The following is a 20,543-nucleotide window of genomic DNA, read 5'->3' on the forward strand; positions in this document are numbered from 1 at the left end:
TAAATCGAAGTTTACATTTTAATATTTATAAATAGAACATTTTCCATTTAAAATATCTATCTCAAAGCAAAGTAGGTATAAACCTATTTAAATGAGAATTTATTAAAATTATACTTAAAATTAATTTGTATATAATAATTAATTGATAAATTCTATATATGAAGTATTCTATTAATATGCAGGATTAAATTTAATTAATTATTTAATTTTAATTAATTATTTTAATTTTTATACTTAAAATATTTTAAAATTTATATAGACTTAAAATACTTAATTCTATTTATAATTAAGTTTTATTTTATTATTATTTTAAATAAAATTCTAAGAAACAACTTAATATTTTAAAATTACTATTTAAATAAAGATTTACATATAATATTGATTAAAATGTCAATTATTTACTTTTTTTTCCAATCTGAATAAATCCTCATTCTATATATTAATAAACAAAATATGTATACTTTTAATTAGTATTTATAAATTTAATAAACTAAATCTATTAATATATCAATTCTTAATTAACTTTTAATATGAAACTACAATTTGCATATCTATTTATAGCAACTAAAAACTTATATTATTATTATATTAACATTCTATTTATTCACTATTTTCTTTAATTTAAAATAATGTAAGAATTTATTAATATTATAAAAAATTTAATTTAATGGGTTAGATTGATTTTCTATTTAAATTAATTATATTTTGATGATCTGAGATCCAGAAAATAGGGTTTACAATAGGTTCTGTAAAACTGGAAAAACTTCTACATAGAGGAGAATATTTCCCCTTTTATATGTTTCCTTTTGTCTGCTAGTGACGTGCTAACAGAACGTCTATCATTGGTCCACCTGTCCCTGCTACGTTGATACGGGCATACGAGGGAATCAGATCTCTGCTCTATGCGTAATGGCCTTTGATTCTCCCTGTTCGTGTGTATATGGACCTACAAGGCAGGTGGATGAATCTTCCTCCTGATTCCGGGCTAGGCCGGAAGATAGGAACAAAGCTGGGCCCAAAGGGGGCCGGCCCGTGGAGCAGTGAAGGCTGGGCCGACCTGGCTGAGAAATTCAGAGGGGGCCTGGTATCGAGGATCGAATGGGCCGGACCTGTCAGTGCAGAGGATGTGTGGGCTTTCGGATGATGAGCCTTTCTCGCGGGCTTGGCCTTTGACCGGGGTGGAGAAACCCAGCGGTCATCAATTGCCCCTTTACCTTCTCGGCAGTTATTGCCCCAACTGTCGAGGGGGTAAACACCAAGGATCATTATGACCGCGCCTGTTTGAATTCAGCTTGCTCCATAATGCCCTTTCTAATAATTATACCAAAATAAACTCTTCTCATGCAATATTAATTACAACCCACATATCTATTATGTACATGCCATATTTATACAATTTTCTATATGTCAAGTCTCAATAGTGAGAAAGGAATCGCGAATGAGTGTGTCTTGTTTAGTAATATTTTTTCGGAGCAATGGGATAAATATTCCAAATCTTTGAGGATTTTAAGTTTTAATCCAAAGGTTTTTTCCTATCGAAAATTCGGCACCGTCTCCTCTATATATTGGTCCTCATTCCATTTGTGAATGATAAAATTTCAATTCAGTGAACTCTCAATCTTAACTTTCCTAAACTTCCTTCAACCACAAACACAATTTTCAAATCAAATCAACACTTCATAGATACCAAGTGTCAACAATGAGAAAGGAATAATGGATTGAGTGACCACATTATTTATTAATATATTTTTGGATAATGGCATAAAAAATTTAAACTTTTAAAGATTTTTTGCATTTTAATTAAAAAGATGTTACTTGTTACAATAACTTAGAATTTAAAAACATTTAGCAATTCAATTCAAATTTGAAATGTAAGTGGGAGAGCATTTGCCGGTGGCTAAAGTAACGTTCCATCTGTATTTTTTTATTACTTAACGGTGGATCATACGCTACACATTGAATAACCAATGTGAGAAATTAACTGCAAGTTAATGGTAAAAATCCAAGTTTGGTGTTTAACTAACCTGACTTAAAGTCAAATTTGGAAATTGTTGCCGGAACAATTCAACTATGCTTTTCCTAAGCGAAGCAACGCTATAGTCTCCAACATCTAGAGAGCTCAAATCATAGCCGTCTCACAACCTAGGATCCTTAGTCATCAGCACCACCGCCGGTGCAGTCTGTGCTACGTGAGTCACCTTTCGCTCCAAAATTACTGTCAACATTGTCTTCATATCAAATTTACCTATGGACACCACCGTCGCTCCCATAGTTAAAGCCCTCACGAAATAACATAAACCATAAACATGAAAATAAGGCAAAAGGAAGTTGCAGCTGCCATCCAGGTCGTGTAAACCTCATGACTTACAGCCACTATACATGTGAAATTTCGATAAGTCAAAACCACTCCATCAACTCGACCAGTAGTCCGTGAGGATAGAGACATCGCAGGGTCCAATCGGTAAACCTTCCCTCAAGTACGATTGTTTTGAGATTAGGAATTATACGAGCAGCATTCGACGTTACGAACACAATTGCAGGTATTGACAGCTGAATTTGGTGGAGAATCTCATGTTTAAAGATAATTGATTCTTAAGGAGACCTAACGACACCGAGAGAGAAGATACAGAAATAAAGAATCGAAAGGTGAATAGAGTTAGGAGAAAGAACAAAGGCAATATCTACTTTTCTGAAGCCAAAATGGTGGTGAAGCGAGAAGTCTAATTTTTTGTGCGAAGGACGAAGTCGGAAAAATAAATTCGACAGAGAGTGACGGCATCGAAGAGAGCGTTTTATGTTTTTCTACACCAATTAAGAATTTTAACTTAACAAACCAAGGATTAATATCTCACATTGGTTATCCAAGGTGTAGCGTAGAGTCCACCGTCAAGTAATAAAAAAATACAATATGGCCTGCTACCGATAGATGCTCCCCCACTTTCAATTCAAATTTGGAAAGAATCGCCAAATATTTTTAAATCTTAATTCATTGTGCCAAGAAATAAAATTTTGGATTTTTTATGCCATTATCCTTTTTCCTTCAAGCAACAATTTAATTTAGTCTGCTAGTGAATGAGGATTTGGGGTAGCTGCGACACTTCGTCTATGCCTTATAACTTCTAATGCCAACTTACGTTTTATATCTAGACTGTGACACTGCCTTTCAAGTGTTGTTTTATATCATAAATTACACCTATTGGCATGCCAATTGCCTTTTTTTGACAAGCTTTCCAAGTTATTCATTTTAGGTACTTCAGTATGCTCCTACTCTATGTTATAGTCAAGTTTTGGCAATATTAAGGGTCTAATTCACTCATGGTCTCTTTATGAAAATTGCTCTCCTATATCTTAGCTAATTCAGTGATTTCTTTTGTGGCTTTACTTTTATCTATAATCTTATAAATATTATTATTTGCATGCTAATTATTTTAGTTATACTAAACTTATTAAATTTTCATTAAGTAATTTATTCGACTTGAAAATCTACTAATATAGCTTGAATTTACACCGTTGCTATTTGCTAATTAAAGTCTTAACATTTATTATCTTTGGACCGCACCCGAAGGCTGCCTACGTACCTCCAATAGAGGATCAGGTCTACGTAGCTCTTAACAATAGATAATAACATAAAGTTTATACTAACATAATTTATTCTAGCTAATAATCAACCACATTATCACATTATATTTAGAATCCAGTAAATAACTAAGAAAACATAAATAATTATATTTTCATAGCTATATTTTGCACAATATTATTAAGAAACTAGATATCAATATTCAAAACATGTATATATATATATATATACACACACAAATTTATATATAAACAAATATCAATATAATTCATCAATAATAATTACTTGTACCGATTAAAGCGTTTAAAATCTAATTATATCACCAATATAACAGATAAACTTTTAATAAACAATAACTATCTAAACTAACCCCTTAATCTTACCTACCATCTTATAACTATCACTTATTTTATGTGTGTATTCTTCTTGTATCTTCAATCCACTTTTACATAATGTTTAGCTAATTAATCTTTCTTTACAACCCTTCGATTTTGTATTATGATAATTCAAATTTATTTCCCTAAAAGTTTATGACTTTGTTTCGATATCAAACAATCGTTACGCTAAAAAGTGAACAAGAAGATTGGTCACTGACACGTTCTAGCCTATTTCACCCACTCATGGCTCTCCTTTTTTTCATTTCTCTTGTATTATAATATATATAAAATGCCTCCTTTTAATTACAAACAACACAAAAAACAAATATGTTTTTCGAGTACATTGTCGCTATCATAGAATTTTTCTATACCTTATTGCTGATGTCTCTAGTATTTTATTTTAAAAGGATATAAACTTTTATTAGAAGTCACTTCATAGTAATTAGAAACTTGTCATGAAACAACTGCATCAGATATAAGGCATCTACCATATCCTAGCAGATTCTTAAAAGTGATGCACAAACTTTCCAATCAATGCTCCAATGTACATAATGTAATCTGCAGCTTACAATACACACATTTGCAGCATTGAATAGATTATTGCGATCACGACTTTTATCTTCTAATACATGTTGAATGTCAAATAACATTCTTAGCCAACTTACAAAAACCTATAGTAGAGTTATATCCTGACCTTAACTTATAAGGTATATACATTTGCTTATACTTGTTCCTTCTCCTTAATACCTAGAACGGCCTAAACGTTAGCTCTAATACCACTAACTGCAACACTCCTATAAGGTTATTTAACTAACCAAAATGGAGATGTCACGTTTCGTGGTGCTTCTCTTATTTTTTCAATTAACTATTATCATGTATTTCATGATATTTTTTCCTACCGAAAATACTCTAGAGTCTCCTTTCTAAATTGGTTCTAATTTCATCTATGAATAATAAAATTTCACTTCAATAAACTCTCAACCTTTAACCCCCAAACGTCATTCAATCATAAACACAATTTTCAACTCAGATAAACTCTTCTAATAATTATGCAAAAATAAAACTCTTCTCATGCAATATTAATTACAACCCACATATCTATTATGTACATGCCATATTTGTACAATTTTCTATATGTCAAGTCTCAATAGTGAGAAAGGAATCGCGAATGAGTGTGTCTTGTTTAGTAATATTTTTTCGGAGCAATGGGATAAATATTCCAAATCTTTGAGGATTTTAAGTTTTAATCCAAAGGTTTTTTCCTATCGAAAATTCGACACCGTCTCCTCTATATATTGGTCCTCATTCCATCTGTGAATGATAAAATTTCAATTCAGTGAACTCTCAATCTTAACTTTCCTAAACTTCCTTCAACCACAAACACAATTTTCAAATCAAATCAACACTTCATAGATACCAAGTGTCAACAATGAGAAAGGAATAATAGATTGAGTGACCACATTATTTATTAATATATTTTTGGATAATGGCATAAAAAATTTAAACCTTTAAAGATTTTTTGCATTTTAATTAAAAAGATTTTACTTGCTATAATAACTTAGAATTTAAAAACATTTAGCGATTCAATTCAAATTTGAAATGTAAGTGGGAGAGCATTTGCCGGTGGCTAAAGTAACGTTCCATCTGTATTTTTTTATTACTTAACGGTGGATCATACGCTACACATTGAATAACCAATGTGAGAAATTAACTGCCAGTTAATGGTAAAAATCCAAGTTTGGTGTTTAACTAACCTGACTTAAAGTCAAATTTGGAAATTGTTGCCGGAACAATTCAACTATGCTTTTCCTAAGCGAAGCAACGCTATAGTCTCCAACATCTAGAGAGCTCAAATCATAGCCGTCTCACAACCTAGGATCCTTAGTCATTAGCACCACCGCCGGTGCAGTCTGTGCTACGTGAGTGACCTTTCGCTCCTAAATTACTGTCAACATTGTCTTCATATCAAATTTACCTATGCACACCACCGTCGCTCCCATAGTTAAAGCCCTCACGAAATAACATAAACCATAAACATGAAAATAAGGCAAAAGGAAGTTGCAGCTGCCATCCAGGTCGTGTAAACCTCATGACTTACAGCCATTATACATGTGAAATTTTGATGAGTCAAAACCACTCCATCAACTCGACCAGTAGTCCGTGAGGATAGAGAATCATCGCAGGGTCCAATCGGTAAACCTTCCCTCGAGTACGATTGTTTTGAGATTAGGAATTCTACGAGCAGCATCCGACGTTACGAACACAATTGCAGGTATTGACAGCTGAATTTGGTGGAGAATCTCATGTTTAAAGATAATTGATTCTTAAGGAGACCTAACGACACCGAGAGAGAAGATACAGAAATAAAGAATCGAAAGGTGAATAGAGTTAGGAGAAAGAACAAAGGCAATATCTACTTTTCTGAAGCCAAAATGGTGGTGAAGCGAGAAGTCTAATTTTTGTGCGAAGGACGAAGTCGGGAAAATAAATTCGACAGAGAGTGACGGCATCGAAGAGAGCGTTTTATGTTTTTCTACACCAATTAAGAATTTTAACTAAACTAACCAAGGATTAATATCTCACCTTGGTTATCCAAGGTATAGCGTAGAGTCCACCGTTAAGTAATAAAAAAATACAATATGGCCTGCTACCGATAGATGCTCCCAAACTTTCAATTCAAATTTGGAAAGAATCGCCAAATATTTTTAAATCTTAATTCATTGTGCCAAGAAATAAAATTTTGGATTTTTTATGCCATTATCCTTTTTTCTTCAAGCAACAATTTAATTTAGTCTGCTAGTGAATGAGGATTTGGGGTAGCTACGACACTTTGTCTATGCCTTATAACTTCTAATGCCAACTTACGTTTTATATCTAGACTGTGACACTGCCTTTCAAGTGTTGTTTTATATCATAAATTACACCTATTGGCATGCCAATTGCCGTTTTTTTGACAAGCTTTCCAAGTTATTCATTTTAGGTACTTCAGTATGCTCCTACTCTAAGTTATAGTCAAGTTTTGGCAATATTAAGGGTCTAATTCACTTATGGTCTCTTTATGAAAATTGCTCTCCTATATCTTAACTAATTCAGTGATTTCTTTTGTGGCTTTACTTTTATCTATAATCTTATAAATATTATTATTTGCATGCTAATTATTTTAGTCATACTAAACTTATTAAATTTTCATTAAGTAATTTATTCGACGTGAAAATCTACTAATATAGCTTGAATTTACACCGTTGCTATTTGCTAATTAAAGTCTTAACATTTATTATCTTTTCACCGCACCCGAAGGCTGTCTACGTACCTCCAATAGAGGATCAGGTCTACGTAGCTCTTAACAATAGATAATAACATAAAGTTTATACTAACATAATTTATTCTAGCTAATAATCAACCACATTATCACATTATATTTAGAATCCAGTAAATAACTAAGAAAACATAAATAATTATATTTTCATAGCTATATTTTGCACAATATTATTAAGAAACTAAATATCAATATTCAAAACATGTATATATATATATATATATATACACACAAATTTATATATAAACAAATATCAATATAACTCATCAATAATAATTACTTGTATCGATTAAAGCGTTTAAAATCTAACTATATCACCAATATAGATAACAACTAAACTTTTAATAAACAATAACTATCTAAACTAACTCCTTAATCATACCTACCATCTTATAACTATCACTTATTTTATGTGTGTACTCTTCTTGTATCTTCAATCCACATTTACATAATGTTTAGCTAATTAATCTTTCTTTAAAACCCTTCGATTTTGTATTATGATAATTCAAATTTATTTCCCTAAAAGGTTATGACTATGTTTCGATATCAAACAATCGTTACACTAAAAAGTGAACAAGAAGATTGGTCACTGACATGTTCTAGCCTATTTAACCTACTCATGGCTCTCCTTTTTTTCATTTATCTTGTATTATAATATATATAAAATTCCTCCTTTTAATTACAAACAACACAAAAAACAAATATGTTTTTCGAGTACATTATCGCTATCATAGAATTTTTCTATACCTTATTGCTGATGTCTCTAGTATTTTATTTTAAAAGGATATAAACTTTTATTAGAAGTCACTTCATAGTAATTAGAAACTTGTCATGAAACAACTTCAGATATAAGGCATCTACCATATCCTAGCAGATTCTTAAAAGTGATGCACAAACTTTCCAATCAATGCTCCAATGTACATAATGTAATCTGCAGCTTACAATACACACATTTGCAGCATTGAATAGATTATTGCGATCACGATTTTAGACTATCACCCCAATCTTCTAATACATGTTGAATGTCAAATAACATTCTTAGCCAACTTACAAAAACCTATAGTAGAGTTATATCCTGACCTTAACTTATAACGTATAAACATTTGCTTATACTTGTTCCTTCTCCTTAATACCTAGAACGGCCTAAACATTAGCTCTAATACCACTAACTGCAACACCCCTATAAGGTTATTTAACTAACCGAAATAGAGATGCCAGGTTCGGTGGTGCTTCTCTTATTTTTTCAATCAACTATTATCATGTATTTCATGACATTTTCTCCTACTGAAAATACTATAGAGTCTCCTTTCTAAACTAGTTCTAATTCCATCTATGAATAATAAAATTTCACTTCCATGAACTCTCAACCTTTAACCCCCAAACTTCATTCAATCACAAACACAATTTTCAACTCAGATCAACGCTTTTAATAATTATACCAAAACAAAATTATTCTCATGCAATATTAATTACAACCCACATATCTATTATATATATGCCATATTTGTACAATTTTCATTATGTCATGTTTCAATAGTGAGAACGGAATCGCGAATGAGTGTGTCTTGTTTAGTAATATTTTTAGGGACAATGGCATAGATATTCCAAATCTTTGAGGATTTTAAATTTTAATCAAAAGGTTTTTTCCTATCGAAAATTCGACACCGTCTCCTCTATATATTGGTCCTCATTCCATTTGTGAATGATAAAATTTCAATTCAGTGAACTCTCAATCTTAACTTTCCTAAACTTCCTTCAACCACAAACACAATTTTCAACTCAAATCAACACTTCATAGATACCAAGTGTCAACAATGAGAAAGGAATAATGGATTGAGTGACCACATTATTTATTAATATATTTTTGGATAATGGCATAAAAAATTTAAACCTTTAAAGATTTTTTGCATTTTAATTAAAAAGATTTTACTTGCTACAATAACTTAGAATTTAAAAACATTTAGCGATTCAATTCAAATTTGAAATGTAAGTGGGGGAGCATTTGCCGGTGGCTAACGTGACGTTCCTTATATATTTTTTTATTACTTAATGGTGGATCATACGCTACACATTGAATAACCAATGTGAGAAATTAACCATCGGTTAATGCTAAAAATCCAAGTTTGGTGTCTAACTAACCTGACTTAAAGTCAAATTTGGAAATTATTGCCGAAATAGTTTAAGTACGCTTTTCCTAAGCGAAGCAACTCTGCAGGCTACAATATCTAGAGAGCTCAAATCATAGTCGTCTAACAACCTAGGATCCTTAGTCATCAGCACCACCGCCGATGCAGTCTGTGCTACGTGAGTGACCTTACTCTCCTCAATTACTGTCAACATTGCCTTCATATCAAATTTAACCATGGACACCACCGCCGCTCCTATAGTTAAAGCAGTCACGAAATAACACAAATCATAAACATGAAAATGAGGCAACGGGAAAAAGGAAATGGCAGCTGCCATCCGAGTCGTGTAAACCGCATGACTTGCAGCCACCATATATGTGAAATTTCGATGAGTCAAAATCACTCCATTAACTCGACCAGTAGTCCGTGAGGATAGAGAATCGTCACAGGGTCCAATTAGTAAACCTTTTCTCCTTCCATTTCTCCACAGTGAGCTAGACTCATCATTAGCGATTCAAACTCGGGAGAGTCGAGTATGATTGTTCTGAGATTAGGAATTGTATGAGCACCATTCGACGTGACGAACCCAATTACAGGTTTCGACAGCTGAATTTGGTGAAGAATCTCAGGTTTAAAGATATTTGATTTCTAAGGAGAGGTAACGACACCGAGAGAGAAGATATAGAAATAAAGGATCGAAAGGTGAATAGAGTTAGGAGAAAGAACGAAGGCAATATCTCCTTTTTTGAGGCCAAAATGGTAGTGAAGCGAGAAGACTAATTTTTTGTGCGAAGGACGAGAATTAATGTCTCACCTTGGTTATTCAAGGTGTAGCATAGAGTCCACCGTCAAGTAATGAAAAAATACAATGTGGCTTGCTACCGACAGATGCTCCCCACTTTCAATTCAAATTTGAAAAGAATCGCTAAATATTTTTAAATCCTAATTTATTGTGCCAAGCAATAAAATTTCGGATTTTTTTATGCCATTATCCTTTTTTTTTCAAACGACAATTTCATTTAGTCCGCTAGTGAATGAGGATTTCGGGTAGTTGCGACACTTCGTCTATACTTTATAACTTTAAATGCCAACTTGCATTTTATATCTAGACTGTGACACTGCCTTTCAAGTGTTGTTTTATATAATAAATGTAATACCCGGCTAGAATCCGGCATCGGGATTCCTGCCTTCCAGCGGAATCTAGGGTGTTGGATCTCTCTAGAAGGGGTAAAATGTGTTTTCTAAAATTTTTTTCACATGATTTCATGGTTTTAAATGGAAATGAATTGAGTTTGAAAGGGAAAAGACTAAGGAGGCGTTTGCCAGGTTCGGCCGCCGAAAGTGAAGTTCGGCCGCCGAATATGGAAAGGCTTCGGGAGCGCCTTTGGCCTCCGAAAGTCTTGTTTGAACGAGCCAAGGTTCGGCCGCCGAAAGTCAAGTTCGGCCGCCGAACATGCATGAGTTAGGGGGCACGTTAGGCCGCCGAAGGTCTTCGACCAGGCCACCTATAAAGGGCCCTCAGATCGGAAATGGGTGAGTTTTCTCCCCATTCTCGAGCTCAGGTGAGTTTATGCCTTCCTTTGGTCGTTTTCGTGTTTTCTCTACCCATCTCTCAAGTTTTTCATGATTTCTACCCTTGTGTTTGAAGATTTAAAGCTTAAAAGGAGTTTTGGGAGCTTGGAGCTTTTGGAGCTTGGATTCTCCATACCTCCGAGTTAGAGATCACGCAACCCTCGATCTTCAAGAGGTAAGTGTAGATCTATGCTTCCTTTTATGTTTTAATGAGTTTTAAGTAAGTTTATTGGAGTTTTGAATGGGTAGAATGGCATGTTTAGGTTTATGTGGATTTTATGCCCAATGTATGTTATGTGATGTTTTTGTTGAGGAGTTTATGTTAGTTTATGCTCCTTTATGCTGGTGGGAGTGAGTATGCATGTTGGGAGAGAGTATGTAAGGATTTGGGTATGTTGAGTTTGGTTTTTGGCTTGGCAGAATCGGACCTGTCGTCCAGAGGGGACCAGGTTCGGCCGCCGAAAGGAGTTTCGGCCGCCGAACCTGCATGGGAGGCAGTCTTTAGGCTGCCGAACGTGCCCCCGAAGGAGGGACTTTCGGATCTGTCCGAGGGTTTCGGCCGCCGAACCTGCCGCCGAACCTACCCGAGTTTCGTCTCTGGAAGGGACTTTCGGCCGCCGAAGGTGCCGCCGAAAGTGCCCTGTCCAGCCGTTTCTTGGGTGTTTTCCATGCATGTTTAAGTGATGTTTAGAGGGGTTTTTGGGGAGTTGTTTATGAGTTGTTAGAATGTGTTTGGCACCTCATTCGAGTCCACCTGTGTAGGATTGGACCCGAGAGACCGAGGAGGCCAGTAGTGCTAGCAGTTGCAGAGTCAGTCAGCGTCTGCCAGGAGGTGAGTAGAACTAAACTTAATCTTTTATGCACAAAATCTAATGCCTAAAGCATGTTCATGCATCATGATTATATTTAGTAGGTTGATTGCACTAGTTTCACGAATATGACGCATTGCATTATTTGATGTTGATGGAGGAAGGGTGGACCGAGGCGACTTCAATAGCCCATATCTGTCACGAGTCTCGTCTGGTCCTTTGAGAGCCGGACAAGTACATGTAGGAAAGTCCATATGAGCTCTCTGTGGACCAGACACCATGTCATGTATGTTACAGGCCTTTGTGAGCTCCTATGGGGGAGCCGGGCACCGACAGAGGGATTTTTGATGTCATGTCCATCCTCTGAGAGGAAAGATGCATGCAAAAAGACAGACTCTCAGAAACCAGGGTCCGTGGGGAATAAATATTGCGTAAGCCCCAAGGCGGACAAAATTATGTGATTTCTCTGTGTTATGATGCATTTCATGAAAGCATGTAATTAATGAACTGTTTTCTCTGTTTCTACTCACTGGGCTTTTTAGCTCACCCCTCCCCCCTAACCCCAGTGTTGCAGGTTTAAGTCAGAGCTCAGAAGTCAGCAGGGTAAAGATTAAGAGACGTGTGTTTTACGTAATAGTTTATGTTTATGTATCAGTTTAGTAGTTTTAGAAGTGGACATGTAATATAAGTTGATGTAATGTAATTTGAGATAATGTATGTAACTGATAGTAGAGTTTACGTTTATGGATTAGAGTGTGCTTGGCCCTATAGACTGGTTAATCCCTGTTGAAGCATGATTATGAAATGTTTTTATGTTGAGTTGAGAACCAGGCTTGTTGTATGTAATGTTGACCCAGCTAGAGCATTTGATGAGGGCTCTAGCATGGGGAAGTTATGTTCACAGTTATGTTGTAGCATACGGATCAAGCTTGGTGTATGTTCAGTTTTACAGGTATTATGTTAAAGTTTTTGATTGTATGTGTGGGATTTGACCAGGTGATAGTATGTATGTTTGGCTTGCTACGGGTCCCGGCGGCCTTAGGCCGATCTGGATCCTAGCGCCGGTGGCGGTTCGGGCCGTTACAGAGGGGTATCGGTTTCCGGGTCGTTACAGAATGGTATCAGAGCATTGGGCCTCAAGAGTACGGTGTTTTGAGCAAGGATGCTCAGGGATGAAGGTATCCCACATCGGAAAGAGGTTAGCCTAGAGGTCATAGAAGGGCAAGCACAATAAGAAAGATCAAGAGTAGAATCATGTCCACTAGGATAGGATGTTGAGTCCTGTCTTGATGATGATGTGTAATGCCATGATTTTATGCATGTGCATTAATGTTATGTATGATATGCTATGTATGTTGCAGGTTCATGTGTTTTCATATGAACCGTATGATGCTAATGATTGATTGTATGCTTGTGTGTTGTTCTTCAGAGGAGCCAGAATGCGAGGTGCTCGTCGATCTGTGGAATCGACTGGAGTTCCATCTGAGAGGGAAGGTATGGACACCTTTCCCCCTACTCTGCCAAGAGCGCAGTCGTGGGGAGTTAGCAGATGGGGAACATCAAGGGACCCTGGACGGTCTTTTGATGTAAGCAGAGAAGCAATGGCTCCAAGAAGGATGTCAGCTAGTATGAGGGAAGTAGAGATGGATGTTCAGAGAAGAGATTTCAGTTTGGGAATCAGAGTGCCAGAAGAAGGTATGGGAGATTCTCAGGAGGATGCTCAGACTCAGGATTCCAGGATTTCAGGTTCAGGAGGGATTGATCCCTCCACTCTGAGTACAGCCGCCACTAGAAGAGCAAAGTGGGGCAGAACCCTTAGGGGTAAGAAGAAGAAGTTTTGGCAAAATTTGAAGGCTAGTTTGGGTTTTGGTGGTTCGAGCTCTGGCTCAGGCAGTTCAAGATGCATGAGGTGTGGAAGGCCACACAAAGGAGTCTGTCGGGTGGGGACTACAGCTTGTTTCAGGTGCGGACAGGAGGGGCACATAGCACGTGAGTGTCCCACTGCGCCCAGGTTGGCTCCGTCCCAGCCAGCAGCTCCAGGTAGAACAGCTCAGCCAGTAGCTCCAACCATGTTTCAGGTTGGTGGTCGAGGCAGAGGAAGAGGGTCAGCCCCTCATTTCTCAGGTTCCCATGGAGAAGGTCCGTCAGCTCCAGCTCGGATCTTCACCCAAGCTCAGCAGGAGGCAGACACATCAAACATAGTGGTGTCAGGTACGCTCACTTTTGAACGTTCTGATGTGTAAGTTCTTGTGAACCCTAGTGTTTTTCTCTTTCTTTAGTTGCTCTAGGAGCCGTCGAGAGGTTGAGTTGATAGCTTTTGGGCTAGAGTGTTCTCTTTGGTCAGTGGACTCATGTGTGATCCATCTGTGGCAGAGTCAGTCTGCCGGTCCAGTTCTGTGTCAGCTGAGGGTAGATGCCTTCCACCCGACATTGAGGTCCTAGGCTTGACTGTCTGGACGTTAGTTTAGGGTTGGACTGGGTTTTTTTACTCGTGGTGCTATCTTGGTCTGCAGAGACAAGGTAGTCAGGTTCAGAGGACAGGATGGGTCAAAGATTTTCTTCTGAGGGGACACAGTAGGGATGCCTAGAGGTTTGATGTCAGCCTGTAAGGTTCGTAGGGTGCGTAGGAGGGGTTGTCAGAGGGTTCTAGCTCTTGTTTGAGAGTTCAACAGTCAGGTTAGGGAACCAGCCTCAGTGCCAGTTGTTAGAGAGGATTCTTAGATGTCTTCCCAGGCGAGTTGTCAGGTTTACCATCTGTCAGGGAGTTAGAGTTTGGTATAGGAGTGGTGTCTGGACGCAGAACCATTTCTACCCTTCCCTATAGGATGGCGCCTGCATAGAGAGAGGTAGCAGTAGAGTAGAGGCGAGACTTGGTAGACAAGGGGTTTTGTCCGACCTAGTACCTCACTCTGGATTGCTCCAGTATGGTTGTGGGAAATGAAGGATGAATCCTTGAGACTTTGTAACGACTGTAAGCGGTTGAACAAGGTCACTACCAAGGGCAGGTATTCCCATGCAGGATGGATGATCTATTGGGACAGCTAGTCGGAGCTGGTTGTTTTCCAAGATAGATCTGAAATTCGAGTACTACCTGTGAGAGTTAGAGTTAGTTTGGGTTAGCAGTGAGAAGAAGCCAGTTAGTAAAGATGTAGAGAAAAGAGAAAGGATCAGAGTAGCGCAGCAGAAGCTTGTGGAGTTCAGGAGAAGGTGAGGTATTGCTAAGATGTGTTTGAAAGGTCGGGAGTTCTTACTCCAGCAGTGCCTGTGTCTCTCTTTTTGGAGAGGTTTTTAGTTTTTGCTTGCTTGATTGCTTGCTTGTTTATGTATGATTGATGCTCTGTTTCAGATACCTGTTTGTTTGTGGAACATTCGGGGACGAATGTTCTTAAAGGGGGGAAGAATGTAATACCCGGCTAGAATCCGGCATCGGGATTCCTGCCTTCCGGCGGAATCTAGGGTGTTGGATCTCTCTAGAAGGGGTAAAATGTGTTTTCTAAAATGTTTTTCACATGATTTCATGGTTTTAAATGGAAATGAATTGAGTTTGAAAGGGAAAAGACCAAGGAGGCGTTTGCCAGGTTCGGCCGCCGAAAGTGAAGTTCGACCGCCGAACATGGAAAGGCTTCGGGAGCGCCTTTGGCCTCCGAAAGTCTTGTTTGAACGAGCCAAGGTTCGGCCGCCGAAAGTCAAGTTCGGCCGCCGAACATGCATGAGTTAGGGGGCACGTTAGGCCGCCGAAGGTCTTCGACCAGGCCACCTATAAAGGGCCCTCAGATCGGAAATGGGTGAGTTTTCTCCCCATTCTCGAGCTCAGGTGAGTTTATGCCTTCCTTTGGTCGTTTTCGTGTTTTCTCTACCCATCTCTCAAGTTTTTCATGATTTCTACCCTTGTGTTTGAAGATTTAAAGCTTAAAAGGAGTTTTGGGAGCTTGGAGCTTTCGGAGCTTGGATTCTCCATACCTCCGAGTTAGAGATCACGCAACCCTCGATCTTCAAGAGGTAAGTGTAGATCTATGCTTCCTTTTATGTTTTAATGAGTTTTAAGTAAGTTTATTGGAGTTTTGAATGGGTAGAATGGCATGTTTAGGTTTATGTGGGTTTTATGCCCAATGTATGTTATGTGATGTTTTTGTTGAGGAGTTTATGTTAGTTTATGCTCCTTTATGCTGGTGGGAGTGAGTATGCATGTTGGGAGAGAGTATGTAAGGATTTGGGTATGTTGAGTTTGGTTTTTGGCTTGGCAGAATCGGACCTGTCGTCCAGAGGGGACCAGGTTCGGCCGCCGAAAGGAGTTTCGGCCGCCGAACCTGCATGGGAGGCAGTCTTTAGGCTGCCGAACGTGCCCCCGAAGGAGGGACTTTCGGATCTGTCCGAGGGTTTCGGCCGCCGAACCTGCCGCCGAACCTACCCGAGTTTCGTCTCTGGAAGGGACTTTCGGCCGCCGAAGGTGCCGCCGAAAGTGCCCTGTCCAGCCGTTTCTTGGGTGTTTTCCATGCATGTTTAAGTGATGTTTAGAGGGGTTTTTGGGGAGTTGTTTATGAGTTGTTAGAATGTGTTTGGCACCTCATTCGAGTCCACCTGTGTAGGATTGGACCCGAGAGACCGAGGAGGCCAGTAGTGCTAGCAGTTGCAGAGTCAGTCAGCGTCTGCCAGGAGGTGAGTAGAACTAAACTTAATCTTTTATGCACAAAATCTAATGCCTAAAGCATGTTCATGCATCATGATTATATGTAGTAGGTTGATTGCACTAGTTTCACGAATATGACGCATTGCATTATTTGATGTTGATGGAGGAAGGGTGGACTGAGGCGACTTCAATAGCCCATATCTGTCATGAGTCTCGTCTGGTCCTTTGAGAGCCGGACAAATACATGTAGGAAAGTCCATGTGAGCTCTCTGTGGACCAGACACCATGTCATGTATGTTACAGGCCTTTGTGAGCTCCTATGGGGGAGCCGGGCACCGACAGAGGGATTTTTGATGTCATGTCCATCCTCTGAGAGGAAAGATGCATGCAAAAAGACAGACTCTCAGAAACCAGGGTCCGTGGGGAATAAATATTGCGTAAGCCCCAAGGCGGACAAAATTATGTGATTTCTCTGTGTTATGATGCATTTCATGAAAGCATGTAATTAATGAACTGTTTTCTCTGTTTCTACTCACTGGGCTTTTTAGCTCAGCCCTCTCCCCTAACCCCAGTGTTGCAGGTTTAAGTCAGAGCTCAGAAGTCAGCAGGGTAAAGATTAAGAGACGTGTGTTTTACGTAATAGTTTATGTTTATGTATCAGTTTAGTAGTTTTAGAAGTGGACATGTAATATAAGTTGATGTAATGTAATTTGAGATAATGTATGTAACTGATAGTAGAGTTTACGTTTATGGATTAGAGTGTGCTTGGCCCTATAGACTGGTTAATCCCTGTTGAAGCATGATTATGAAATGTTTTTATGTTGAGTTGAGAACCAGGCTTGTTGTATGTAATGTTGACCCAGCTAGAGCATTTGATGAGGGCTCTAGCATGGGGAAGTTATGTTCACAGTTATGTTGTAGCATACGGATCAAGCTTGGTGTATGTTCAGTTTTACAGGTATTATGTTAAAGTTTTTGATTGTATGTGTGGGATTTGACCAGGTGATAGTATGTATGTTTGGCTTGCTACGGGTCCCGGCGGCCTTAGGCCGATCTGGATCCTAGCGCCGGTGGCGGTTCGGGCCGTTACAGAGGGGTATCGGTTTCCGGGTCGTTACAATAAATTGCACCTATTAGTATGCTAATTGCCGTTTCTTTTACAAGCTTTCCAAGTTATTCATTTTAGGTACTTCTGTATGCTTTTATCCTAAGTTATAGACAAGTTTTGACAATATTAAGGATCTAATTCACTCATGGTCCCTTTATGAAAATTGTTCTCCTATATCTTAGCTAATTCAATGATTTCTTTTGTGGCTTTATTTTTATCTATAATCCTATAAATAATTAATCTTTCTTTAAAACCCTTCAATCTGGTATTATGATAATCCAAATTTATTTCCCTCAAAGGTTATGACTATGTTTCGATATCAAACAATCGTTACAGTAAAAAGTGAACAAGATGATTGGTCACTGACATGTTCTAGCCTATTTCATCTAATCATGGCTCTCCTTTTTTTCATTTCTCTTATATCATAATGTTTATAAAATTCCTCTTTTTAATGAGAAACAACACAAAAACAATTATGTTTTTCGAGTTCATTGTCGCTATCGTAGAATTTTCCTATACCTTATTGCTGATGTCTCTAGTATTTTATTTTAAAAGGATATAAACTTTTATTAGAAGTCACTTTATAGCAATTAGAAACTTGTCATGATACAACTGCATCAGATATAAGGCATCTACCATATCCTAGCAGATTCTTAAAAGCGATGCACACAATTTCCACTCAATACTCCAATGTCCATAATGTAATCTGCAGCTTACAATACACACATTTGTAACATTGAATAGATTATTACGATCACGACTTTAGACTATCACCTCTATCTTCTAACACATATTGAATGTCAAATAACATTCTTAGACAACTTACAAAAACCTATAGTAGAGTTGTATCCTGACCTTAACTTATAAGGTATATACATTTGCTTATACTTGTTCCTTCTCCTAAATACCTAGAACGACCTAAACGTTAGCTCTAATACCACTAACTGCAACACCCCTATAAGATTATTTAACTAACCGAAATGGAGATGTCACGTTCCGTGGTGCTTCTCTTATTTTTGCAATTAATTGTTGTCATGTATTTCATGACATTTTTTCCTACCAAAAATACTCTAGAGTCTCCATCCTAAACTGGTTCTAATTCCATCTATGAATAATAAAATTTCACTTCAATGAACTCTCAACCTTTAACCCCCAAACTTCATTCAATCACAAACACAATTTTCAACTCAGATCAATGCTTCTAATAATTATACCAATATAAAGTTCTTCTCATGCAATATTAATTATAACCCACATATTTATTATGTACATGCCATATTTGTACAACTTTCATTATATCAAGTGTCAATAGTGAGAAAGGAATCACAAATGAGTCTGTGTTGTCTACTTGTATTCCATCTCAAGTTCTCAACCCCACATAAGCAACACAATCAACAGAGCGTGCAAAGTTCATAATATTTTATACCATTAGCCCTAAAAAGTACACTGAAGCACCTGCTCTCTACTCTTTAAATACAAAAAGATGAAATTAGACTATCTCTAATTGGCTTCTATTTGCGTTTATTTAATGTATATTAAAAAGATAAAACTCATTGGTTTTGGATCACTTGCTAATGTGAGCCATTTAATATATATAGAGCTTACACTTAATATTAGATAAATTTGATAAAAATTAAATTAAGTTTTTTTTATAATTTAAATTCATATATTCATTTTAATTTAATTTATACAAATTTAATAGTTATTAAAATTATTTTCATATAAAATTAAATTTATATTAAATATATTGATTAATTTAAATTTACATTGTTTAAAGACAGAGTCATTAAAAAATTAAAACGCTCTTTTTCAAATTAAAAAAAGTATACTATATAAAATATTTAAATTTAAATTTCTAATTAAATATATTTGATTAATTTAAATTTTAAATTTTACTTATTTATAATTCTATTTTACTTATTTATAATTCTATTTAAATATAATTCCAATAAATAAATTACAAAAATCTCCTCAATTAACAAAATTCTTAAAGAGAACTTTTATAGAAAAAGCAAGGAGAAGCACAGAGCAATTAGCCATAAAAAGACATTACCAATTGATAAGACGTCCATTTAGAGCTTTGCATTCTTGAATAATTTCATCCTCATCAAGCAGCTCCTCGAGTGTAAAGTTGTCCTTGTCCAAAATTGTCTCCACCTTAAACATTCACAAAATTATCCAACAAAAAAATTTTAAGACTCACCCTTTGCATTTATATAACACATCCAAACATAAAATGGTAAGTACAGAAAATTAGGCAACTATCAAATAAATTACAAAAGCCAAACCAAAATTCATAATACTAAACAAAACAAGGGATCCAATCATCCAAACTTCACAGTTAAGAGCAAGAAGGGCTTTCAAGCATTTAGGGTTACAAAAAGGACATTGGATTACACAAGTTTCACAGAGTTGACTTAGGCAGACTGATAATTACATCACTCAGAAGAGATAAACTGAATAACATAAGGCACAGAGAAAGATGTCAAAAGTAGATAATGGTGAGCACACCCAAAGTGCCAGCGACCGCCATATCCTAACTCCTGTGTGTGTGGATAACAGAAGAAGTTCTATAGTATTCTTTTTATCGTGGGCACACAAGCATGGTCCCCCACCCCCACACGCCAAAAGATAGAGGTGGTTAATCAATTGTATCCATGTTATACATAGATATGCAACCAAAAGTGAGAGCGTGAGACTTAAGTCCAAACAGCAAAGACATGAATATTGTGGTTAGCACTAGCAGATCAATAACAATTTACAAATGATAGTGACTCCCAACAGAGGTCTTATCCCATATACTGTGATCACAAAGAGTAATGCAGTTCGACTTTTCAGCATGCTGACTTTACAATCCCCAGATGCACACCGCTAATAAATTAAGATTTTAAGAAGGTACAATCTCCAATATTCCAATTATAATGCCTTCAAATTTCAAAGTCGTTAAACAAGTACAGCATCACATTATGAATTTCTGAAATTGGAAACCTTAGAAATTCAAGGAAGCATGTTCCAAGAAAACCAACTTCAA

At 36.9% G+C, this 20,543-nt stretch overlaps 1 long non-coding RNA gene across 3 annotated transcripts in view; it reads right to left on the bottom strand.

The window, feature by feature from the left end:
* The window catches only part of LOC122721291, a 42,567-nt gene that overhangs the window by 20,671 nt on the left and 1,353 nt on the right, over positions 1 to 20,543 (bottom strand). For 2 of the 3 annotated variants that reach the window (XR_006350490.1, XR_006350489.1), the window contains exon 3: positions 19,566 to 19,669. This is a non-coding gene — a long non-coding RNA (uncharacterized LOC122721291). Of the gene's footprint in view, positions 1 to 19,428; positions 19,670 to 20,543 lie in introns of those variants that run through there. The other variant, XR_006350488.1, reaches the window with a different exon arrangement.

Source organism: Manihot esculenta, chromosome 4 (genome assembly GCF_001659605.2).
Source record: "Manihot esculenta cultivar AM560-2 chromosome 4, M.esculenta_v8, whole genome shotgun sequence".
Classification (NCBI taxonomy): domain Eukaryota; kingdom Viridiplantae; phylum Streptophyta; class Magnoliopsida; order Malpighiales; family Euphorbiaceae; genus Manihot; species Manihot esculenta.